This window comes from Taudactylus pleione, unplaced genomic scaffold (assembly GCF_031769625.1).
Source record: "Taudactylus pleione unplaced genomic scaffold, aTauple2 ptg000189l, whole genome shotgun sequence".
Lineage (NCBI taxonomy): Eukaryota > Metazoa > Chordata > Amphibia > Anura > Myobatrachidae > Taudactylus > Taudactylus pleione.
The window spans coordinates 1,583,902-1,611,888 of record NW_028284591.1 but is presented as its reverse complement, the minus strand read 5'-3'; positions in this window follow the sequence as shown (position 1 = coordinate 1,611,888).

The window sequence follows — 27,987 nt, the reverse complement described above, 5'->3', positions numbered from 1 at the left end:
CATACAGCTCTATATAACATCAAAGTATCCTATATACAGACACAACCCCCTATCAGAGTTGCCTACCTTTTCAGATCTCTTCCCGGGAGAAGCCCAGGTAAGAGAAGCAGGAGGGGGGTGATGGGAGCGGGGCCTGATGATTCGCATCATTAAGCCCCACCCCCTCGCGGTAAAATTGCCGCTATAGGCTAGAATTTGCATAGGGGGCGGGGCCAAATGACATGATTCATGTAGAATCATGTTTTAAGCCCCGCCCCCTACACGGAGACCCGCGATCGCCGCGAGTATTCTCCTCATTCTGCCCACTTCACTAGGAAGTGGGCAGAATGCGGGAGAAATGCCTACCCTTCCGGGGGTGCGGGGGGTTACCCGAAAAATCGGGAGCGTCCCACGAAAACCGGGAGGGTAGGCATGTATGCCCCCTATACACTGAAATACAGTTCTATATATATCACCACAGCCCCTATACATCACCACTCCCTATACACCACCACCCCCTATATAACACCACAGCTCACTATAACACCACATCGACCTAAAAAACACCAGAGCCCCCATATAACAACAAAGTTCCTCACCTAACATCCCCCTATATAACACTACATCCCCCATATAACAACACAGCCCTGTATATATAACAACAGTGACAGTCACCTGCTGGTCTCACTCACCAGCCACAGTCATGATGTTGCCAGGCTGCCGACATTGAAGATAAGAAGATCCATTCCCTCTCTGTGCTGCAGCTGCACCTGGCTCCTCTGAGACCCCGGGCCCAGTTACTGCCTGGCTCCTCCCCTTCCTGTCACACTGATCCATTCCCTGCACAGTGCATACATCCTACGTGCTGCAGGGGACGGGGCTGTGTCTCTCCTTGCTACAATACACAGAGTGGAGCCCCGCTCACTCAGGACTCAGGAGACAGGTCCAGTTACGCAGACAGCAGCAGCCCTCTAGAGTACTAGCGGCCGGCCCTGGGGGAGGGGGGCAGGAGAACATTTGAGTCGGCCCAACGGGAACTGTCCCGATCTCCTGGCAGCCCAATCCGCCCATGCTCCTGACTCACACTGACTGCCTCCTCTGGTAGGTGCACAGCTGTTCAGAGGAGGCATGTCCTTTGTTGCAGCAGTCTGCTCCGCTACGGAGGCATGTATGGGCGATGTGGTGATGTCACGCTGCAAACAGGAGGAGGAGCTCACCTTTTGACTGAACCTACAGCCACAAGGAGGACGCAGTCACAGACGCTGGGTGCCTACCTACGTGACACAGACAGTCACAACAGGGAAAGAGCTGTGGGGTTTTTCATTTTTTTTTGTTTCATTTTATTTTTTGATGTTGGGGGCCTGGAGTGGTCCGTGGAGTGGGAGGGAGTGTGGAGGAAGGTGACTGGAGTGGCCCGGGGAGAGAGGGGGGGGGCTGGAGTGGTACTTGAGGGGCTGCTGTTGTGACAGATGAGGGAGTGACATATCAGGGGCTTATGTAACACATGAGGGGCTTGCTTCAGTGACACATGGGGGGTTGCTGGAGTGACACATGGAGAGGCGGGTGTTGTGACCCGAGGGGCTGCTGAAGTGACAAATGTGGGGCTGAAGTGACACATGAGGGGGGCAGGAGTAACACATGGAGGGCTGGAGTGGCCTCCGGGGGGGGTTGGATTGTATTTTTTTTTTCAATGCATTTTTTGTGGATGTAGCTTTTTCAGTGTATTTTATGTGGATATGTTTTTTTGAATGTTTTTTGTATTGTTCTAGCTTTTTCTTTCCCTTTAATAGTTACCTCCATGGTGATTGTGTGTATGCGCTTTTGTATGTTCCTACAAACATCATCATACCAAGGGCGTGACCTAGATGGCCACACCATTTTTGCACGTGCGCCTTCGGCGTGTGCATGATCTCGGCTCTTTGACATACCTCCAGATATTTTTTGGCTCTTTGCCTCTGACTGGTTGGCCACCCCTGCTATACACACTCAACTGAAAGGCCGATATATCGTGGGTGAGCTGCCAGTGTGTACTGACAATATGTCTGTGAACGACGTTGTTCACAGACATATCGCGTCAACTGTGCAGTACAGCCAATGGCCGATACATCTGCAGATATCATGGCTCATCATGCCATGTGTACGGGCAGTCAACCGTACACTTGCTGCAGAGGCCGCCGGTGACTGACATCACAAATGGGCAGGCCACCCAGTTGTGATGTCATACATGACACATCGGGGCCAACGATTGGTAAGTGCGTATGCACTTACCAATCATCAGATAGGACAGCGGACCGTCCTAGTGTGTATCCGCCTTTACACAGTTATACAGTGCATCCAGAAAGTACTCACATCGCTTCACTTTTTCCACATTTTGTTATGTTACAGCCTTACTCTAAAATGGAATAAATTCAAATTCTACACACAATACCCCATAATGACAACGTGTGAAAAGTTTTTTTGAGATTTTTTCAAATGTAATTATAAAAAAAACTAAGAAATCACATGTACATAAGTATTCACAGCCTTTGCTCGATACTTTGTTGATGCACCTTTGGCAGCAATTACAGCCTCAAGTCTTTGTGAATATGATGCCACAAGCTTGGCACACCTATCTTTGGGCAGTTTTGCCCATTCCTCTTTGCAGCACCTCTCGTGCTCCATCAGGTTGGATGGGAAGCGTCGGTGCACAGCCATTTTCAGATCTCTCCAGAGATGTTCAATTGGATCCAAGTCTGGGCTCTGGCTTTTCCACTCAAGGACATTCACAGAGTTGTCCTGAAGCCACTCCTTTGATATCCTGGCTGTGTGCTTAGGGTCGTTGTCCTGCTGAAAGATGAACCCTCGCCCCAGTCTGAGGTCAAGAGCGCTCTGGAGCAGATTTTCATCCAGGATGTCTCTGTACATTGCTGCATTCATCTTCCCCTCTATCCTGAGTAGTCTCCCAGTTCCTGCCGCTGAAAAACATCCCCACAGCATGATGCTGCCAACACCATGCTTCACTGTAGGGATGGTATTGGCCTGGTGATGATCGGTGCCTAGTTTCCTCCAAACATAACGCCTGGCATTGACGCCAGTTCAATCTTTGTCTCAACAGACCAGAGAATTTTGTTTCTCATGGTCTGAGAGTCCTTCAGGTGCATCTTGTCAAACTCCAGGTGGGCTGCCATGTGCTTTTTACTAAGGAGTGGCTTCCGTCTGGCCACTCTACCATACAGACCTGATTGGTGGATTGCTGCAGAGATGGTTGTCCTTCTGGAAGGTTCTCATCTCTCCACAGAGGAATGCTGTAGCTCTGACAGAGTGACCATCAGGTTCTTGGGCCCTTCTCCCACGATCGCTCAGTTTGGACGGCCGGCCAACTTTAGGAAGAGTCCTGGTGGTTCCGAACTTCTTCCATTTACGGATGATGGAGGCTACTGTGCTCATTGGGACCTTCAAAGCAGCAGATATTTTTCTGTACCCTTCCCCAGATTTGTGCCTTGAGACAATCCTGTCTCGGAGGTCCACAGACAATTCCTTGGACTTCATGCTTGGTTTGTGCTCTGACATGCACTGTCAAGTGTGGGACCTTATATAGACAGTTGTATGCCTTTCAAAATAATGTCCAAACAACTGAATTTGCCACAGGTAGGCTCCAATTATGCTGTAGGAACATCTAAAGGATGATCAGTCGAAACAGGATGCACCTGAGCTCAATTTTGAGCTTCATGGCAAAGGCTGTGAATACTTATGTACATGTGATCTCTTAGTTATTTTTATTTATTAAATTTGTAAAAATCTAAAAAAAAACTTTTTACACGTTGTCATTATGGAGTATTGTGTGTAGAATTTTTAGAATAAAAATGAATTTATTCCATTTTGGAATAAGGCTGTAACATTTCAAAATGTAGAAAAAGTGAAGCGCTGTGAATACTTTCCGGATGCACTGTAATGGCCAACAAAAAAGCACAAATAAGAACATGGTCAGAATTATATTTCCTTAAGAATTGTACAATTTAAAATAATGTCAGTTTTGGGTTTATTCGAGTGTGAGAGTCTCTGCAAAATCTACCAATATCATTGGGCATGGTAACTAGGAACCAGCAACAAATCACTGGTGCTAAGGACTTCAATTGGTAAATATGAAATATTACTAACAAGTTACAGGTAAAAAAAATTTTAATACTGATTTTGCACTTTATGTGATCAGTTTAGTGTTTTTATTTCATATGAGGCTGATTTTAATATTTTAGTGATTATACTATGTAAGACATCTGAAAATATATAGACTGAGCGTGACTTTTTGTTTCCCTGAAAATTTTTACTTATATTATTGTTTCTTTGGACCAAGCCTTGGACATTACTAACAAAGTGATGACCTATAAACATATGGCGCCATCCAGCCATTATTAGTTTATTTAAACAAGAGGATTGCACAGCTATAATTTTTAGACATACAGATCGGTTTCCAATTAGCCCTGATATAATGTCGGCGGTGAAAAACGGGGATCCCCGTTTTTCGCTGATGTTTGTTTCCCCCCATATCTTATTATTTTGGACAAAAAAATAGGATATTTAGGGCGAAAACACATAGGATCTGTGATAAGATCACGGACCTATGTGTTCTCGCTGTTATGGGGGTGAAAAAACTGCACTTTTCATGGATTATTTTTCGGGACACGTCAGGTCCCTAATAAAACACACAATAAGTGCTGGCATCGGTCGGCACTTCTGATCTATTAGCAGCACTGCTAACTGGATACCGCCCTCAGCGTAAATTCAAACAGACCACTAGACCTCTCAGGAGCAGGGACCTTAATACCTCCTGTCCACCTCATGAACCTTCTGTGTCCTTGTGTAATGTATAATAATAATAATAATAAAATAATAATATAAATAATAATAATAATAATAATAATAATAATAATAATATCTGGAATGCTGTTATTAATTATATAGAATAAGAAATACTGCCATCTAGGGAGGAAAGTCAACCAGTACATTTTATGGTATATATAAAAGTATGTATTATGTAATGTGCTTAAATCTGTTTAGATTTAGTTTGTACATGATTAATATCTGCTAATATATTCCCTGTCTAAGAGATATTTTGTTTAAGTGGATGCCTTTTAAAAACAACAAAAAAAAAAGAAAGAAACATTTTCTGGAAAACTATTTAGGCAACAAGAGAATGACTCGTGGTATCTTCATTCCATGTTGGCCAGTCGTGCAGTGTACAAAGTCCTCTGCATGCTAATTAACATTATATTATGCAGTTACAGGTTCTCTGTGCAGATCACTCTAAGCTCAGATATGTTAAAAAAATGTTATGTAAAAGTACAGTACTGGGCATATTTATCACAATCTGCATCTCAGATGTGGATGGGATGTGATAAAATCACCCAAATTTGCAATGCGATGTTTGACTACATCACAAGGATGCAAGAAAGCTCTGTGTCTGCGAATCCCTTCTTCAGGTATTTGTTTGCAAAAAAATATTCTGAGATTGTGACTGCTCATGCACCTCTGGCTACCCCACCTCCCCTCTGTACCGTTCTGCTAAGCTAACACACTTACCTGCACCCAATGACTGGTGATTGGTGAGCTCCTCAGTGATCTGGTCATCTGATTGCTTGGCTCCTGCTCCGTAACCCCGGTCATCTGATCGATACTGTAAACTGAGATGCCGGCCAGAACTTCACAGTATATTAGTTCACTTTACAGATCAGTTGACCGTGGTTACAGAGCACAGCAATTAGATGACACACAGAGGACCCACAGAGGACCTCACTGGTTCACCGATCACTAAATGTTTTTTACTGTGATCAGCCTGTGGTCTATCAGGAGATATCTGTGATACTAGTGTATGGGGACAGCGGGCCATTCTGGGAGAGAAAGGTAAGGAGGAGATATCTGTGATACTAGTGTATGGGGACAGCGGGCCATTCTGGGAGAGAAAGGTAAGGAGGAGATATCTGTGATACTAGTGTATGGGGACAGCGGGCCATTCCGGGAGAGAAAGGTAAGGAGGAGATATCTGTCATACTAGTGTATGGGGACAGCGGGCCATTCTGGGAGAGAAAGGTAAGGAGGAGATATCTGTGATACTAGTGTATGGGGACAGCAGGCCATTCCGGGAGAGAAAGGTAAGGAGGAGATATCTGTGGTACTAGTGTATGGGGACAGCGGGCCATTGTGGGAGAGAAAGGTAAGGAGGAGATATCTGTGATACTAGTGTATGGGGACAGCGGGCCATTCCGGGAGAGAAAGGTAAGGAGGAGATATCTGTGATACTAGTGTATGGGGACAGCGGGCCATTCTGGGAGAGAAAGGTAAGGAGGAGATATCTGTGATACTAGTGTATGGGGACAGCGGGCCATTCCGGGAGAGAAAGGTAAGGAGGAGATATCTGTGATACTAGTGTATGGGGACAGCGGGCCATTCCGGGAGAGAAAGGTAAGGAGGAGATATCTGTCATACTAGTGTATGGGGACAGCGGGCCATTCTGGGAGAGAAAGGTAAGGAGGAGATATCTGTGATACTAGTGTATGGGGACAGCAGGCCATTCCGGGAGAGAAAGGTAAGGAGGAGATATCTGTGGTACTAGTGTATGGGGACAGCGGGCCATTGTGGGAGAGAAAGGTAAGGAGGAGATATCTGTGATACTAGTGTATGGGGACAGCGGGCCATTCCGGGAGAGAAAGGTAAGGAGGAGATATCTGTGATACTAGTGTATGGGGACAGCGGGCCATTCTGGGAGAGAAAGGTAAGGAGGAGATATCTGTGATACTAGTGTATGGGGACAGCAGGCCATTCCGGGAGAGAAAGGTAAGGAGGAGATATCTGTGATACTAGTGTATGGGGACAGCGGGCCATTGTGGGAGAGAAAGGTAAGGAGGAGATATCTGTGATACTAGTGTATGGGGACAGCGGGCCATTCCGGGAGAGAAAGGTAAGGAGGAGATATCTGTGATATCTTCTGCTTTACCGTCTTGATGAATGACCCAATAACTTAATTTCTACAATTGCAGGTGAAAATATACAATTGCTAACCTCGTCGCACACTATTAGCGCTCAGGCTGTGTATGGCATTGCAGTGGATAATTTATACACGCCCATGCAACGGCAGCGGCACGCCAGTGTTTCGCCGACCACCCCCCGTCACCTCCCACAAATGGCACTTCCTGTCAATCACTCTGCGATGGGTCTGCATAGTCACTGTCGCAGTGCCGATCTCAGTGGCTGGTTCGTGCAAATGCACTGCGGTGTATACGCATGCGCAGAATGCAACAATTGGCCGTTTGCATGCGTAATTGCAGTTTCGATCGGTAATGAATCATGCCCTATTTCTATATTGCTGAATTTAAGCCCATTTCACTGTCAGAGAAATCCGGCTATGCATGCAGTGAACGGCCGTTCTATTATCCTCCATCATGGCGAGTATGTGTGTTGCGGCACATGCGCTGTCTGTAATTGCCTTTTTACGGCGAATGCACAAACACTCGCAGGACTCGCATCCGACTCAGAACCAGCCCAATGTCAGCAGCCTCTGTGCTCGTTGACAGACAGAGGGACGGTAACAGCGATGGACGCCAATGCTGCCACAGCTGGGAGTTTGTATGCAGCGGCTGTGCCAAAATATGGATATGTCGCAGCCGCCAGGATTTATTTATTATTTATTACCAGTTATTTATATAGCGCACACATATTCCGCAGCTCTTTACAGAGAATATATGACCATTCACATCAGTCCCTGCCCCAGTGGAACTTACACACTAGGGTTAATTTGTATTGGGAGCCAATTAACCAACCAGTATATGTTTCGAGTGTGGGAGGAAACCGGAGTACCCGGAGGAAACCCACGCAAGCACAGGGAGAATATACAAACTCCACACAGTTAGGGCCGTGGTGGGAATTGAACCCACAACCTCAGTGCTGTGAGGCAGTAATGCTACCATTACACCATCTGTGCTGCCCAGAGGATTTATTTTGAGGCGCCCACGGGCGGTTTTGCCAAAACAACTGCATGCAAAGACATAACATTGGTTGCAGATCAGTCGATCGTCAGCCTTCTAATATAACCCTGTGGTCACACAGAGTAGCCGCCGGAACTGAGATGCCTGAGCCGTTTTCACTGCACACAGGATCACAGTCGCAGGCTGAGCCACACACCGAAATTGATCGCAACTCGCTTGCGTTGGAGTCGTCACCCCTTTGTTGCCATCCGAAAAAAGGTCCCTGTCTGTCAATCATTGTGCAAATAAATCCTCACTGCGAGCGACAATGGTCCTGAAACTTGATGCACGCGAAGGGCGACTCAGTCGCATGCGCAGATTACCGATAATCTCTCAACAGCGTAAAGATCTTCATAAAAGTTAACACACGAGTCAAGACAACTTTGGAATTCTAACTCTTTTTTTTATTGTCCTTGGGATTTTCCTCCGTTAACATATTTATTTGCTGTTCTGTGTAACTTACTGCACGTTATTACGTTTGCAGGTACCCTTCCTTCAGCAGGGCTTATTGTCAGATTGGATCTCCCTGACATATTGAATCACAGGGAGAAGAAGAGTATAAAACACAGAGAAATGAATTTGTGTAATGCAATTCACACTGTGTGAGTGGCCATCACAGAAAATTATATTTCTTTATAACATCAATATGTTTGCTAAAATGTAATATATATTTATAGCCTAAAAAGAACAGACATTGTGCGATCTCAATATTCTCTCAGACAATATTACGGAACACAATGCAATACCAACATCTTTTACAGAGTTGATATTGTAATTTTCTTTATCTTGACAGTTACCCTCTCGCGTTCCCTATTCAATAGTTGCTTAAGATGAAATAAAAGCGGAAAAAATAATGCGGGGTCGGCGGCAGAAATAGATTTTTATTTTATCTTATTTTTTTTTATTTAACTGCCTATGATAAAAGACCCAAAAATAATAATTGCGTTCCAAAAATATAATCATGTCTGTTGGAATGAGGTGTCCAGATATCTAATCCTTCCCGGAGATTTTTTTGTTCTTCAGTCGAGTCTGTGGATAGTCACATAGTTATCATATGAACAGTCATGACATTCAGACATGAAAGGGCGCCATTTATCACATGATGCGCGGGGACCTGGCATCTCTCGCTTATCCCTTTACTGTTACAGAAATGACCAAGTTTGCTTCAATGGACTAATACAAAAGTTTTGCAACTTATCCCAATGTGATAGGGAGTAAGGAAAGTACTATGGCATAAGAAGCCAAAAAAGGTATAGAAAGCATCTACTTAGCTATAGAATGACACAGTAGCATAGTGGTTAGCATTACTACCTCAACACTGAAGACATGAGTTCAATTCCTGGTCATGGCCCATTTGTGTGGAGTTTGTATGTTCTCATCATGTTCATGTGAGTTTCATGTGAGCACTGGGTTGTAATATCATAGCCCAACTCTGCTGTCCTAGTGTCCCACGTGGCTCGCACATGTGCTGGCTGATGTCCGCGCGTGTGCAGAAGGACTCCCGGGTCATGAACCCAAAAGTCCTCACACCGCAAAGGACAGCTCTTATCGGAAGGGCTGTCCATAGCGGTTTTAATAGCAAATCTTCATGCATACGGCGTTAATAAATACCGCTATGCAGACAGTAAATGGCGGGATGTATTGCATTCAAAATGCAATGCTTGATACAGTGCGCCCGCATGTGTGTTTTAGCTGCCCATAAACCCTGGCGTCCCAAGGCAGCCTAGCTTTACCTAGTGGGAGAGACCTGCTTGTTCATATGACAAAATTAATAATCTTTCAATTACATGATTTTGGTATATACTAAATTATAGAACCACTGAAGACACAACTAAGGGGCTTATTCAATTAGGCACGGAGGTTCACCATGAGGGGAAAAGCTCCTGGTTTAACGTCTGTAGCTATTCAGTTATTCAGCATTTTCCACACGCAGTAAACCCTCAGGTAACACACGGTAACCCATAGCCACGTAAAATGCTGGAATCGATGTGTTTCCCCGTGCACTGAATCCCAGAGGGCGCATTTTAACGCAGACTTCCCCTTCAGCTCCTAAGGCTGATGGCTCCCAGTGTACATGACGGAGCTGAGACAGACAATTCCCGAGTACTATCTAGATTGAGCTGTCTTGTCCCCACTGGATTCTGATAACCTGCCTAAGGAATTTCATAACAAGCAAACAGTGGGTATCACTTTATGGTAAGTGTCCTCGGCTGGATCACTGGTGATATTTGCCCAGAAGATATTCTCATAAATGAAACTTTTCAGCCTCGCTGTTCTTTCTAAAGACGGGTACACGTCAGACAACCCACGATGCAGCAAACGACCCACGATGCGACGGACGACATCGCGCAGTCCATACACACCACACGATCTGGTGACTGACCGCATGATATGTCGTTCACCAGCTTTATCCAAATGCCCGGGGTCGTTGATCACATTGACAGATTGAGCAGCATGTACGGCAGATCTGCCAATGCAATAAACGACCCTGCGGGAGCGCGCATGGGCCGACATAGTTCGTACACACTGGCCGATGTCCACGATATGTTGGCCCGATCCACTGTGTACCCACCTTAACCCTTACTTTAGCTATTGTATTGTAGATACTATGGGCCGATTTCAATTAGGCTGCAATAACCCGTTTTTGGCTAAACTTTTTCGCCAATGACGTCATTTTCACTGATTCCACTTATCCCCGTAATCAATTATTCCGACTTTTCGTCGGTGTGAAAAGTGTGCGCATTGTAACCTAGCTGAAAAGTTTTGCCTATGAATATCCGTTGGAAAAAAGTGCAGAATTGGGGTTTTGGGGTGCAAAATTGCGGCAACCCCCCTAAACCATTTTTACACTCCCATTGACGCTAATTTCGTCAAAAAATGCTAAAAAAACACGCAAAAAACACCCCAAAAAAGCACTTTGAAAAAGTGGGCAAAAAAAATCAAAGTGGGGGTACAAAATCAAAAACAAGCGAAATAGCCTTTGGGGGGGGTCTGCAAGTATGGGGGAGGTGTATTTTGGATTGCAGGTGTTTGCTGAAGGTGCGTTTTTGGCAGTTTTTAATGCTTGACTTTAGAAACTTCAAAATATGCTTGCACCCATTTTCATGTACCCCAAATTTGATGGAACTACTTATTTTCCCCCTAAAAAAATTGCTAAATGCTATTCTTCACCACTGTCCCAAAGACGCTAAATAGCGCCTATTGAGACAATTCAAAGTCCCCAAATACCTTCAGCATCTTTTGGGGGATGTCAGGCTTCCCCAAAACAGAACTTTTCGCCTGTTTGCGTTTCGCCGGGTCCCGTTTTCACCGATTTGGAATTGAATACAGGGATAAGCGGGGTCGCGCGCGATACTTTTTCGCACCCAAAACCTCCAATGACAGCGAAAAGTCCAACCTCGGACTTTTCGCTTGCAATTGAATACGGTCCTATGTATTGTAAGCAAACTAAGGACATAATGGGGAAAGTAAACCCATCTAATTATGCTAACTTTAGGTAAAGGGGTTGCTTGTGCAGCTAGTTTAATAGCAAGTGAATTAATGGGATATTTAAACATCTGCCATTCCTATTTGAGGAATAAGTTATGGTCTCTACCAAAATTAGTTTAAGAGCACCCGTGTCTGCTTAAAGCCAGCTAAAATATTGCATTTGATAAACCTATTAATCTTATCTGGTTAATGAACAGAATTTGTTAGATTGCAGAAAGTATTGGACACTTATCTTACTCCATAAGATTAAATACTGTCTGCGCATAATGCATTACTCGGCACTTTCCTTTTGTACACATTGCTCAAGAACACGTTTTCCATTAAATAATAATCACCTTAATTAATTGACTGGTAAATTTATCTCCCTCATCTGGTTACAGTAATTTATCAGAGGCATGTAAATGAGTGCCACCAGTAATGAAGGAAAGGTATTGTAAGCACAAACTAATGCCCGGTCCCCTTGGCAGCGAGGCACAGTGCGATCTCTGTAGGCTTTATTATATGTTTGTCACACCATTATCATAGGATGTTATTTTGTGTGGAGTACAAGGCTGCCAAGAGTGGAGGAGGGGGGGGGGGGTGGGTACTAATTACCCCCACATAGTACTTCCTATTAATTATTTTAGAGGGGGAGTGGCCATGCCATACGGATTTGGCCACGCCCCCTTGGATCACCCTCAGAATGTCTTGACGGCTCTGGTTAGGTAATGATAAAAAACTACCACAAAGCAGGCAGGTGGTTTCTGGTGACAGAAGAAGCCATCCAGCTTTAGAATAAACGTCTATTTTATATTATTATGTGTACTTATATATTCATTTCAGGGCCAGTTCAGCATTGGGCCCTGTAGAGGAGAGGGATATCTACGAAACAGAAGAAATTACTTTACATCAACTAGCAAATGTGTTGCTTATTTAGTACCATGATTTATCGCATGATGAAATAAATAAATCTGGGGACTCACAAACGTCTATTAGTGGATAGGACGCAGATTAGGACACCCCAGGATAAGTGTCTATTGGTTTCTTACAGGAAGTCTTCTCCTTACAGAACCATCTGTTCTATGCGGGCGCTTTGACCCACTGACTTCAACAGGAGCTGCTAAAAAGATATACAGTATTAGCATTGCATGGAACTGGGGGCCTCATTCAGCTAAGGAACGTAGCTGCTTATACGCACGCAATCGGCCGATTGTTGCGTCCTGTGTATGCATCGCAGTGTGCCTGCGCGAATTAGCCGCTGTGATCGGAAAAGTGATCGCAGAGCCTATAAAGACCCATCCCAGAGTGATTGACAGGGAGTGCCGCTTGTGGGTGGTGACGGGGGCGGTGGTTGGCCGAACGCAGGTGTGCCAGTGCGTTGGGACGCCGTTGCAGGTGAGTGCATAAATTAGCCACTGCGATACCATATGCAGCCTGAGGCCTCATAGCATGCGTGGCAGTAAGCAACTCCTCAGTGAGGTCTGACCTGCCTTAACCGGGTGTATGGGTCCGATGTTACTCAATGTTACTGATCGTTTCGCTATGTTGACAAAGTATACAGATGTGAGTAAGGGGAAGTTGGCGTCCCAATGTTAGTCTGCGATCGCAATGCAAATGCATACATTTAAATATCCCCGCTGATATTAGCAACTGCGAGAAAAATTTGGCAACACAACGAAAAAATTCTGTAGAGGTGAAAGCGACCATTGCCTGTCATTGTGTACTTGCAATGCCCCCTGGTGGTAATTAGCAGTATTAAACAGTGTAGACTTTGGGGGAAATTCAGTTCAGCGCCATAGTCCATTTGCAAGGTAAGATTTGCCTCACACTAAAACTTGCTACCGTGATTGGCTACCCACGCCAATGGGCAGCACATTGCGCTGAATTCCCCCTTATAATGATGCCGAAGTCTTGTTTTTTTTTATGTTTCTGTCCCCAAAATGATACCATATCGGCACATCTATGCTTCACGGAAGCCTCTGTTATCTGATTGACTGGTAGGACTTTTGAAACCGCCAATCTGTGGCCAAGATGAGTACATGCTTCATGCAGAAATGTACATAATTTATTTCTGCAATTTTATTTAAAGTATCTTTAAAATATCAAATGATGTCAACTTGTACTACCTTGTTTGTTATTTGTTTAGGTTTTTTTTATGTTAAAGGTCTATTTATCAAGAGTCTCTTGAGATAGATGATAAACTTTGATGAATCATCAGTATTTGTGATGTCTCCTCAGTAATGAATTATATTCACTGACCTACTTTCTATTGCAACCAGCTTCACTTAGTTTCTATATTTTGAGCTTCCTGAAAATTCCCCACAACGTCAGTGAGGCCAATTCGTATTTACAGAAAGGCATCATGTAATGTTCCAAAATACAATGAATGCTCTATGTAAAGGTACACATATAGTAGCAGCACAGATCTTACAGACGTGTACTGTTTCATGTGTCCTTTCTATAGAGCTCTGAAAGACTAGATGCGGCATAGTTCTATCATTTTCTAGATAGAGGGTCATTTTGTGCAAAGTTATTTTCCTTTGATAGCTGCTTAAATTTCACTTAATAAATGCAAAATTGCGGCCAGGCAGTACAAATACAGTTTGATGACTGTACTGTTCTGATGCAGAGTGAGCAGAGCACGTATTGCGGTGGAGTATTTTGCGTAATTTTGTATTGTGCGCGCTTAGAAAGAGAACACGCGGAAAAAAAGTACACAGTGGAACACATTATCAAGCCTTATGCAGAGCCGAAACTAGGATATCTGTCACCCGGTGCAAGGTAGCAATTTTGCGCCACCTCCCTTCCCGTACCTGGATTTTGTCCTTGCTCCTCCATAAGGCAGTGCACTAGTCAGACGTCCCTGGGTCCGGCACCGCCGCAGCGGTGGGGGTCACCAACCTCCTGATTTCACCACCTGCGGGCCACGTCAGCCCGTGGGTGGAACAGCGGGACAGTGCTGTCGCGTTGAAATCGGGAAGTTGGGGAGGGGTGCGCCCTCTATGGGTGGCACCCCAGTGCGACCGCACTGGTCGAACACCCCTAGAGCCGGCCCTGCCCAGGTATCCTGAATAAAAGCACAGATATATATATATAGATAGATGCAGGAAATGGCGCTACCTGTTGTGTCAACAGACTAAAGATGAATTGAATAAGATTAAATAAAACAGAATACTTATCATATAAGTGAAGTGTTGGTCTGTTCTTTTCTTATGCTTTCGTTGTATTGGGGATTTCCTCAAGCGGTCATGAAATTGACAAACTAAAAATACAATGTGTAGTATTGCCCAAATTCAAACGATATATATTCTCTATATCTACGTAGGGCATACCCAGATTCACTAGACAGAGCTTGGGTTCACTCCTTCAAAGGTATCTTTAGGGTGTGAGGATATTCTTTCCTATGGCACACCACCTCAAACGAGAATGGGCATACCCAGACTCACTGTATATAGGCTGGGGTAGCTCCTTCGTCTGTATCTTTTCCCTTTTATATATATTTTTACCAGTTAGATGCTCTTTCCCAGGACACACTTAACTCATGGTAAATAGCATAAATACACCCCCCAAAAGGTATCTTTTCTTCAGTCAAATAAAGTGAACAGAAATGGATGCTCTTTTATGAAGCGCTCCTCACTCACTGTAAGTCAGCATCGATAAAGCTTATCATGGTATCTTTATCCAAGGTAAAAAAAACTGCGTACCATTACTCACACAATCTCTACTGTGGGCCATATTCAATCTGAGGCGAAAAGTCCGTTATCGCCGATGACGTCATTTTTGCCTGTTTCACTTATTCAAGGTGAAACTTTTCGCAGGTGCAAAAAGTCTTTGTTAAAAAACGGGGATAAGTTTTCACCATGTAATACATGGCAAAAAAAAGTGCAGAATTGGAGTTTTGGGGTGCAGGCTTAAAAAAAAATAGCCTGCACCACTGGGAGTGTCCCCTAAAAATATTTGGTGTCAAAAGTATTTGAAAAAAGTCCTCAGGACACCCCAATAAAATTATTGGGGAACATAGTGTTAAACTGCCAAAATTGATTCAGGGGGGGGGTTTCCCATGTATGCGGCAGGTGTTTTCTAGAATGCAGCTGGTAGCAGCAGGTGCATTTTTGAAGAATTTTAAAAAATGACTTTAGGGACTTAAAAATATGTTTGCACCCATTTTCATGTACCCCAAAATTGAAGGGACTAGTTATTTAAAAAAAAAAAAAAGGATAACTGCTATTCTTCACCCCTTCTTCACAGGGTGCATTTATGCACCTGCAGCGGCTATTTATAAACCCCAATTACCTTCAGCAAGCCAAATCAGGGGTACCCATAGTGATCCCCCATGTCATACCATCTTTAGGGGTGTGCCAGGATGATTTCCCGAAAATTGACAGGACTTTTCCATGCTTACCTTTCCGCCGGGTCCCGTTTTCGCTGGATCCAAATTGAATATGGGGATAAGCGGGCACGCGGCCGATACTTTATCCCTCAGAAACCTCCGAAGATGGCGAAAAGTCCGAGCTCAGACTTTTCGCCTCTAATTGAATATGGCCCTGTATGTTCAAATCCATAATGGTATCTTTCCCTTCCAAAAAGGTTAGACGTAATCCAGAATGATGCCTTGATAAAGAGAGCTACATCTTGAAATGCGTTGTCCAGAGGGAAGAATTGTTCAGGGGGACCTTGCACCTTAGACCGGAAGGAGCTGTATATTACGGGACATCATTCTGGATCCAGAGAGACACCCAATTGTTGGAGAGAGCCTCCTGACTCCTGTAAAGTGGGCAAATCCCCTGCATCCTGCCAGCGAACCGTTAAGTGGGCGGGATGCGAGTGATGGTGACGCGATTCGCTATGAATCACTTAATCGCGGCCCCATCCCCAGTGCTGAATAGACATTAATGAAGGGAAACCAGCACAGAGGGTGAGTACACAATTTGCATTGCTCCCTTACGTTCCGTTCACACAAAGCTGAGAATAAAGGAAAACCGTCAAGGGGCAGGGCTGTGATGACATGTATTGTGGTGCTCCGCCTCCATCCCACCCACCTGCCTTCTCCTCTCCCGGGCTCAGACTTGCCAAATTCGGCAAGTATGCCCCACACAAACACTTGGAGAACATACAAACTCCACACCAATGTGGTACTCAAACCCAAGATCTGAGTGCTGTGAGGCAGTAATGCTAACTGCTAGCCAGCAGCACCGACTAATTGGAGCGGATCCTTGATCCTGGTACACATGTGTACAGTGTGGACCACAGGTCAGACTCAAACAGAATATGATTTTGCAGCAACCATTAGTAGCAATAACCCCAGTGTGCACATTTGTCTGAATAAACATTTAGATGATTTCCAGTTGCTTGTTTTGCTTCTAGTTTCCCCTCAATGTATCAAATTATTGTGTTCACAGTAGTTACATGATAGCTGAATGTTTTACAGTTTAAGCACAGAACGTTTTGGAACCCTGAACATCACACTGATCCTAAAGTGCATCCCCTCACACCATCCAAATCCACTGTTCATTGAATTAGTCTGACAGTGACTGAAAGGCTCCTTTAAGAAGTCACATAAAGGCTTGTTGAATGGAGCCCTGGTTGAGAATATATTGGTAATAAGATAAAACGAGCCTGATTAATGATCACACCTGAGACAAGTGGCACTTTAACCAACTTTAACTGTTGATGTATGATCACATAATGTCCCTTCCAATTAATGACATGGATATAAAACACCTGCATTTAGCAGAACAGCTGCAGATTTTACGGTGAGCTGCACAGATTAAAAATTACATTTAAAGGACCACCTACAAGTTTATTTTCTAATATTTTGTTATGTATTTTTCTTATTATTCATTAATATTTTTATGTGGTTAATTATGCTCATTAATAACTAGCGTGGGGGAGAACTTGATTCCTGTTCTAACATTGTATGATTTGCACACTATTTTATTGCTTAACGGATTTGACAGCGGAAAAATTTGGGAGCACCAGGAAGGTAGAAAGGAATTGCGGATGACTGACATACAGTACATACTGTAAGTAATGTGGATTCTTTCTTTGCAGTGTTACACGTATTGATTGACTGTTATATTACTGTAGAAATGTTTTCAAAGATGTGATCTATGTCACGATACTGTAATGTACTTTTCCATTATCAGCCACTTATGTCAGAAGTCTTTAAAATACTGTACATTGAATGTGTCTTTTAGCGATTGCCTTGTATCAATTTTAAGAGTAATATCCTTCATATCTTTTTAGTGCTGCAGCCCGATCAGACATGAAATATGAGTAGTAATAAGGACAATTTATGGATGTACTAAGGTCCGTTTGTTGTACCTGTTATTTTTGTGTTTTTTCATGTTGTTTTCGGGGCTTCTTTTTGTCTGTACGTTTTTTTCGGCATATGTACTAAGGGCCTGATTCAGAGCCGCTCGTAAGCAGCCGCTCGTTTGTTCCGAGCGATGTTTGCCCAACTGCGCATGCGTACGGATCGTCATATGCATGCGCGAACCAGTCAGTGCGGCCGAAAATCATTTGTTCGCTAAATAGCGAATGCCTGCTAATATGAGTGACAGGAGGAGGCGTATGTGGGTGGTAACAGGGGAAGGTGCTTGAAAACGGGGAGTGGAGATCAGAACACAGGCGAGCTTAAAGGTCAAAACGGGCGTTTTATGGGTGTGCATAATTAATACAGCAGCGTCACTGACCACGTCACTGGGTTATTTTATAGTCAGAACTGCTCGCAAATTTGTGGTAGGAAAAACCAACCACAGGAATAGCGAGCAGTTCATACACTGGTCGATGTACTCGATTAATCTAATAAATAGCGGACATGACGTAGGATGCGAGCGGCCAGGGGGCGTTTTTATCAAAAAAACGACCGCAAGTTTTGTTCGCTCGTTCAGACATAGAGGCGGCAACAGACCGCAAAGAGCGAACGGTTCATTTGAATAGCCACCCCTTTTTTCTGAACCAGCGAGCACTAATAGCGACCGGCTCTGAATCAGGCCGTAAGTGCCTTTTTTGTTTGCAGTGAGTGCGGTCACTGCTATGTGCTGCGGTCACTGCTATGTGCTGCGGTGTTCTGACGGACCCTTCAGTTGTTTTCTGCGCATGCGCTTTTTAGTTTTCTGACATGTGCAGTAGGGTTTTTAATACAGACAGACAGAAAGATACCTACTGTATATATAAATACATTGACAAATATAGATAGACAGGCACATAGCTATATAGGAAAGACAGAGACGGTTGGATAGATACATATAGAATAGATAGACAGATATACACAATATACAGATAAATAGATTAGAAAGAAAGAATAATAGGTAGAAAGCAGCCAGATAAATAGAAGATAGTTAAATAGACACATTAAAGAAAGATAAAAAAAATATGACTGGAATAATAAAGATAGACATACTGTAGGTAAATAGAAATAATACTAATAGGCAGCAAAATATACATACTTACATAGCTGCTAACCCAAACCACAGTTTATTCATTCAAAGCAATATAAATAAAATAATAAAAAGGTTTATAATATGCATTCTAAAACACACACACACACACACACACATATATATATATATATATAATATATATACTGTACTATTTTAAAAACAAAAATATAAGTAAATAATTACATTGAACAGTCAAAACTAAGAGAAAGTGACTTAAAAAATGCTAAATCAATAACATGACCCAAGAAATCACCAGCTATATGTGACTATTAAAATACAGGCAATAGTACATATGGCTGAACAGAACGCACCATAGTAGCCAATGGGGAAAGACAACGGAGCGAAAATACCACGGAAATTCCTGAATGGGGAAGTAGCAAAATTTTTTTTTTTATCGAAAACTTTATTAGTACATACCGGGAAGACACGACAATAACAACAAACAGCGGATAGCCTCAATAACGTGGAGAAAACCAAGAGTACATCCCGCCCTATAACATTTTTCTCATTAAGTAGCTACCACATCGATATTTACTTTTAAAAACAATAGGTTGGCAATTAAATAGACACTTATCTTTGCTGATTGGAGATGTCAGAAGTGTCACAGATAATAAAATATTTCATATATATTTTGCTTAATTTCTCTCTTCCTTCTGTATTACTAATGGTGGGCATACACTGTCCAATTATCGGCCCGATCAGCAGATAATCACCCGATAACACTACTCACCCGCCATTTGACATCTGACATGACCTGTAGCAACTCACATGTGTTTATGTGCGTATAATCCAAATATACCATCAGAAATTTGATATCACTTAAGGTTTTTTGAGATATTTTAAAAATTGAAATTAGAAAATGAAAGTATTTAATCACAGTAAGTGCTTGGCAAGACTCCATCCTACCTGCGCTACAGGATACGCATCCTGCCCAGACTCAGTGGCGTCACAAGGGGGGTGCGGCCCGCACCCGGGTGTCACCCGCCGAGGGGTGACACCAAGGATCAGACTGACACTTCCCCACAGTGACAGGAGCCGGGTGCTGCACTGTAGTATTAAGTGCAGCACCCGGCTCCTGACACTGTGAGGGAGCCGGCACTGCAACACAAGCAGTCAGCACCCCCTGCACCCCCCCCCTAGTAATATTAAGAACGGGACATCGAGATCGGGCCACACCCCCATCTCATGAGGCCACACCCCTTCACCCGAGGCCATGCCCCTTTTCGGGGTGCGCGTGGCTACGCGTGCAAAACGTCCCTCCCCACACAGCGTGACACTGTCGGGAGGGATGCCACTGCCCAGACTCCTCATTCTCTATGTCCTCAGAATACCCCTCCTCAACTTCCTCATTCTCCTCCATGTGCTGGTCCTGAGGCAGAACCCTCCTTTTAGTGCTGGAAGCCATGTTGCTTGCTGGCCTCAGTCCCAGCTCTTGGTCAGGCGGCAAAAGTGAAAGTAAGCAGGAAGCTCCCCGGACTGTACTATGACCATCAGTAACTGGGGGTGTTCTCTGCTTCATGACAGAACCTCCGTGTCTTTGTCGCAGAATTCTGGTTGATGGCTGATCACCATAAGGAGATATGTGTCCCTCACACCACTGGCAGTGACCATTGCAAGTGGTGATTTTACCTTTGTTTTAATTTCTCCATATTAAATCAGTGGTATTCTTTTCTTGTGTTCGTTATTTTGTATCTTTGTTAGCACTTTTTTTTTTGCGCTGTTTGTAAGTACATACAAGTTAATGGCAGCTGCTAAAATTCATGTGTGTGTAAACCATCCTGATAACTTTTGTTACACCAAAAAGTCAAAGAAAGCCTATTAGTGCCCTGATAAAGAAGGCTTATGATGCTGTTTGATGTCCCAATGGTATGGCGTGAGCCTAAGGACCTCTGTACTGACTGTTATTTTTGTCTAGCTAATATTGCTGAACACTCCAGTAGAACTAAGCACTCTACCAAATATCCCGAAGTGTCTTCAGGGCTAAAACCTGTGCCTTATGGGGAAAGGCTGCCTGTTCCTGTACCTCGTGTGTGTACCAGTGAATCGGTGACATCAAAGGAAATTGAGTCAGAAGATACAGGATTCACAGCAGAGTATAACCCCAAAATCCAAGACAAATCACCTCACATCATTGAACAGGAAGAATTAATGATTAGGTTCATGACTTGAAACTGTCAAAACAACAAGCAACACTTTTGGGTTCTAGGCTTCCACAGAGAAACCTTCTGTCTCAAGGTGCGACAATTTCAAGTTTTAGATCAAGAAACTTTTCTTCGGCCACACAATTTTTTAAAAGAAAAATTCTATTTGTGTGTATGTACAGATGTTAATGGTTTAATGATTGAGTTTGGTGTTCAGCACAATACTATTGAGTGGTGACAGTATATTGATTCCCCGAAGAGTAGTCTGAAAGCAGTGTTACTCCATAATGGGAATAAACTCCCCTCCATGCGGTGGACATGAAAGAAGCTTATGAAAGTTTGGCTATGTTGTTGGAGCGAATTAAGTGTAAGGATCATGGATGGAATCTTTGTAGTTAAAGGTAGTTGCACTGTTGGGTATGCAGTCGGGATGCTGACAATCTAAATGCCAACCATCGGCATCCTGATTGTCTAATTCCGGCAAGGGTCTAATGACAGGCGTCGAAATCCTGATGCCTGTCATTTTACCTATGCCGGGAGCCCGATGCCCGGCATCCTGATCGAAGGAAAGCCGGGTGCCAGGCATGGACAGCTGCGGGGGGAGGGTTAGGTTAGGGGCTCCCAGGGGGGACTTAAAGTTAGGTACCCCCTCAGGAGGGTTAGGCTACGGGGAAGGGGGATTAGGTTTAGGCACTTACAGGGGGTTAGGCACTTGGGGGGGAGGTTAGGGTTAGGCATCCCCAAGGGAGGGTTAGGGTTATCAGGGGGTTGGGTTAGTTAGTAATTGACCTAATCATACCGATCCCCACTGTTGTTAGTTTTGCAAGGTGGATTCGCAAAGTGCTGCTGTTTTCTGTGTTTATGGGACAGCAGAGACCGTAAAAATCACTATATCACAAAGAAGTGGCCAGAGAGAGAAACCTACAGTATGTTGCTGGAGAGAAAAACATCATGTACTGAACACTCCATTGGTGAAGCCGCATAAAATCATTGTATCTTCGCTTCACATTAAGTTGATCATAATGAAGAATTTGGTGAAAGCTCTGGATAAAGACGGTCAGGCTTCCAGTTATCTGAAGGAAACGTTTCCAAAGTTAAGCAAACAAAGCTAAAAGAAGGCATATTTATTGGCCCCTAAATAAGGAAACTGCTTACGGATTAAATATTTAACATTAAATTGGCGGAAATTAAGTTAGCTGCTTGGTCCTCCTGTGCGTGGATTCTTAGAGAACAGAAAAGAGGCCAACTACATGTCCTTCGTGAATGTACTGTTGGACAACTATACGAATATGGGTTGTAGAATGTCACTTTTAATTATTTTTTTTACTTATCCATCTAAACTTTATTTCTAACAACCTCGGTAGTGTAAGTGATGAACAGGGGGAACACTGTCACCGAGACATTCTGACAATGGAGAATACCAAGGAAGCTGAGACCCTGCAATGATGAGGAATACAGCTGGTTCCTTTTTTAGAGAGACCAATGAGACAGAGGGCCTGATTCAGACCTGATCGCAAGCGCTAAGCGCTCGCAAGTGGGTCGATGGTGGGGCATTGCGCACACAAAATTCTTTCGTTCCGGGGCTCGCTACAAATGGGGCGGCTGTCGACGTTGATCGACAGCTCGCTCCGTTTTGTAGGCAGGGAGGGGGGTGGCTGGCCACACGGAGGCGTTCCCGAAGGAACGCCTGCCGTTTGAGGGCGGCCCTACTGACATCACTTGTGATGTCAGTAGTTGAACTTCCTGCTCTATTAGAGAGGAAGCTCACTGGGGCTTGTGGGAACGAGACCCTACTACAAGGTTCTTGTCGCAAGCCCGATGGTTGCGACCATCACCTAGCCGCTCACAAAAGCTGTGGGTGGTTACCCACAGCTTAGCGAGCGGCCAGGAGGCCGCCTAAAAAAAAAGCGTCTGCCCTGATTCAGAGTGAGCGCTCGCTTTTTGCGAGCGGCTCTGAATCAGCCTCCCTGTACAAACAGAAAGCGTCAACCTCCTATTTCCCTAACGCAAAATTACTTTACATTTTATCTTTTATAAACAATTAGTTTACGGCTAAGTTGGATTGTTAAGAGTTTCTGAAGTTAAGTTTCTGCAGTTTTTAAACATTCCTGTAGTTTTATTAGTATTTTATAAATTAACACGATGAGAATATTTCAGTTCTATGGAGATTAAATTACATTTTCACTTACGGTATCTTACTATTTTTCATATAATGTATAGCTATTACCGCTTTTGTTATTTGTGTGTATCTAATAAATGTGACATGATAGAGAAAATCTGATATTTCCCTAGAATTCAACATCCCTAAATTAGGCGAAAACACATTCACATGCCAAATGCAGAGATTTTTCTTATACCGTGACCAATCAGTATTGGTCTGTTGGACATTCGAAGTCACCCAGCATGTCCGATAGTTCCGATAATTGGTCGGCCACATCTGGCCATAGCTGACTGTCCGCCATTTTCCCTGTTCCTTCACGGGGGGAGGCACGCAGATATTGTGGCCATACACTGTGAAATATAGTCACAATATCAAATGGGGTGAGATGTGGATGTAGCGCGCATGTATCCATCTATCACTTCTGGTGCAGCGCTGCTCAGTGACTCCATCCGTGGGGGTGACACCAAAATAGCAGAGATGCTCTGCTATCTTGGTGTCACCCCCTCGGACGGTGACACCTAGTGCAACTGATGGTGTGGATGATGGTGCGACTTTTGTGCAGAGTGGAAGATTAGCGCCGCAACTAGTGGGCGACTCTGTATGAGTATTAGTAAGAGGGAAAAGGGAAATGGAAAAAAATGGTTGCACAGGAATTTCCAATGGTGAGGAAACCTATGTGTAGATACTATAATATACACACTTCTGGTGTTTTCTCAAAATAGGAGGTGCATCCCAGGAGTATTAATTGATACTTTTTTCTCTCTTTCCCCCCCTTTTGACTCTGTATGAGTCCCAGAGTCCCATCGGCTGTGGCATTATTATAATGATGCAGTCAAACTGCAGCAAAAGACGCCGTTGCAGCTGCAATACTGTGCACACCTGAATCAGGCCGTAGGTGTCATTAAAACACAAGTGAAATGTTTACAATATTTTAAATTCTGGCACCCATGTGATTGGAGAACTGTAGCGAAGGTCTACGGATGGCTTTACTGTATGATCATCTTCCCTGAATTGTTACTGTATCTTTTACTATGTCTCCACCCGAGGTGCATCTATAATGGATGGAGGGAGTGTGGTGCACACTGGCCTCTGGGTCCATCGGGCACAAACTGCACAACCTGCACCCATTTATTAAATTCTTACCTCTACAGAGTTCTGTGCAAATCACCTGCAAAATGGCGCAGCGTTTTGCACATGCGCAGTAGGGAAATCGCCGGGAAAATGGCTGCCGGCATAACATTAGAGTCTACTCTAGTGCCCAGAGTCTGCTGCGCTCAGTGTACTGCTGGCTGCTGGGTAGAGAGGAGACGGATATACCTTATATGCCCCTGGTCTCTACAGACATTTTAAAGAGACCCTGTAGAATGTAAGCTCTCACAAACAAAGCCTACTCTCCTTTTGTGGTCACTATGTAATTTTGTAAATTGCAAGTTGTATTTATGTTATTATGCATATATGTATTTTGTGGACATCTCTGTTCCATCCCCTCTGTATAGCGCTACAGAACCCTTGTATACCATATAAATAAAAGATAATTGCAATAATAATTTTTAAGGACAGCAATGTAGTTTTATGTGCAGATAAAATATAATCACTTTCAGAAGAGTCACAGTCACTTACATTATAAGAATAAATACTGTACATGTTGCTGGAATTGATGCTAAATGCATATTTTGCTCGATTTCCCAGTGGAGTTGAAGCACAGTATATTAGAGATGAGGGGTTTGTTGCCCCTGGAAACCAAACACACCCAACGTTTTTGGTTCTGAGTAATTCCGAGTCCCAAAACGAGGACAAAAAGCCATCTTTCCGGCGCTGGATATTGCATGTTTTGGATTGCATAGAGAAGTCCCTCCCTCGCGATCAGACGCCATTTCACACGGGAGAGATGTGGGACTGTGGGCTGGAGCACTGTGAGGCTGCTTGTTAAAAAACACCATTAGTAAGCCATCAGGACGCCATTAGGAGTTGGTTAAGCATACTTGCCGACATTCAGCTCCCTCCTTCCGGGAGGGAGCTGAATGTCTGCACACAGCAGGGGGCATGGCTGAGTAATGACTCAGTTTTGGGGCGGAGCCGGGGGCAGGGCCACATGATCGTGTCATCATGGCTCCACCCCCTCTTCACAATGCTGAAAATATTGGCATTGTAATGCAGGGGGCGGAGCCACGATGACGCAATTCAGCACGGGGGGGGCAGGCGGCAGCTGGGAGGCTTGCCTGCCCTTTGGGGGGGTCAGGAGCCGCAGCCGATATTCGGGAGGCTCCCGACCAAATCGGGAGGGTAGGCAAGCCTGTGGTTAAGTTAGGCTTATACTTTAGAGTTTAACAGTAGGTAGTTCTGGAGACGGGAGTAGTTAGGTGCCAGGGAAGTGTGACTGCAGGCATCATTGTCACTTGTCAGTGTATGTGTGTTTTTGTTTTGTTTCTTAAAGTGAACCTGCAACTTTTTGTTTTCCTCTCTAGGATATCTATCATGCCTCTTTGTTTTGAGATTTTTCCAAGTTATATATATAAATTTTTTTTCCTGTTGTCTAAAACAAAAAAAAGCTCTACAAAATGTTTCTCATTGAATTTAAAAATTAGATTGTGTATTTCAAGAAGTTGTTTGCTGAGGCGGGTGACACATCGTATATTACTGTTCTGTGTGCGGTGGAGTCCCACCCTTAATCTGCACCCCAAAAAAACTCTCACAAAGACCTGTTCCTCCAAGTACGTGCAACCAATTGTCATTGTTGTCTGTTTCTAAAAAACAAAGCCATTAGTGCAAACAAATGTTCATAGTTATCTCTCCAGTGTAAGCATTGGTGTGTGCTGTGGTGTCCCCCAATTATCTGCACCACGAACCAATTCTCACAAAGTCCAGTTCTTCCTAGTGCGTGCAAAACAGTTTCCAGTGTTGTTTGTGTCTAATAAAACCCCATCATCTGCACCCCATGATGTGCGGACTCCCATGTTTTGATTTTGGTTCTAATTAATCATTCTGTTTTGGTTTTGGCAAAACAATCCTCTAGTGTTTTGGTTCGGATTCAGGTTTGGTTCAGTTTTGGATTCCTCAAAAATTGATGTAAACCTATAAAACAGTTATTTTTTTACATGCAATCCAAAACCCAAGTTTGTTTCTTAAATCCAAGTACTGAACTGACTGCAGAGCCAAACCGGGACTCGGTTTGACTCGGAACCCTAAAGTGATTCCGAACTAGGACTCGATTCAACTTGGAACCCATAAGTTCGAGCGTATTCGTATTTCAGGAAAACCAAACCGCACATCTCTACCCAAAAGAATTCTCACAAAGACGACACGACAATATCTGCTTCAGTTTCTCTGGAAAATGCTGCTACCAGGAAGAAACGGACTTTCCATAGAGACCCTTTGATGAGGAGGATGAGACAACTCAGTGTACCAGAGTGAAACACCATTATGACATCTGATCAGGCTTAAAAGAATTGCCCAAAGTTATTGACACCTCTACCGTGACTCTATCTGATACAGTAAGCATCAATAGAATGGTGGAGGATTATTTTAATGACAATGTACAAATTAGCAATCCCCTTTGAATACTGGGAGGAAAAAAAATGCAATTTGGAGCCCCTTGTAACTTTGCTTTACTTAAGCTTCCCACCCTCTAGTGTGTTCTGAGAAAGAGTGATTAGCATAGCTGGGAATATTGAGAGTGATATGCACTTCCTAAAAATGTGGAAAAACTGATGTTCATAAAAATTTACTTTGCCCCAAATTACAACATAGTACAGAGACTTATGTAATGGTAGATTCCAGTGCTGATGAGCTAATACTGAGTGATGATGATATTAACAACATTGATGATGGTGAGTATGAGAATGATAATAACATCTTCCAACCGTAGACATGATTAACAACACTGATGAGTATTTGGATTATACTGACATATTCCAACTGTAGACATGATTAATAACAACACTGTTATCCGCCTTAAGCCCATTAGTAGCCTTATTTTGTGGGGGACCAAACAAACCAAACACTTCAGCCACTAAAGTGGCAGTCCCTGTTGCTGAAGTGCTTGGTTTGTTAATTTGTGCATATCCTTTTTAATATACAACATAAGGGTGTGAGGAAGGGTCCAAGGACAAACCCATAGTGCACCACAATTCCATAGTGCACCACAGTGTGTTTGACAGGCAGTGTACTGTATATTACTCTACTTCACTGGGGCATTTATGTTCTTTTGTATCATGCATCACCAACTTCTCATCCAAGTGTATAGGCCCCATTTCTTGCAACTTCACCACCGATACAGACTAGTATCATAAAATCATATACTGTAATTAATAATGAATTCATTAATAATGACTAGGCTGTTGCTCTACCTTGAATCCTGAGGAATCAATCTCATTGTGATTTTGGATTCTTGTTTTTATTAGTGTTTTCTATGTCTCTAATTTGTTTTTCTTTATAGTTATATTCTGTAATCAGTCAATTAATCAATCAATCAATCAATTCTTTACCTGCCTTCCACTAGTACTACAATCTCTATTTACCTGTGCTAACCTCGGGCCTCTGAACTAGTTCTTGATTAATGAAAACATTTTATAGCATCGTAACGTTTATTAAACTGCTATCCTGTCTGTCACTGCAATGCCACTGTTTCCTAGATGTACTGTATTCTTTTTGAAACTGCCATGTGATTGTGCCACTGCTCTATTGCTTAGTTTACCCAGTCAGCTCACTGCAGCCTTTAGCCAATAAGTGTGAATACAATATTGTGGGCTGTGAGGTGGTAATGTGGTCTAAACTGACTGGAAATGACTGGAAATTTATGT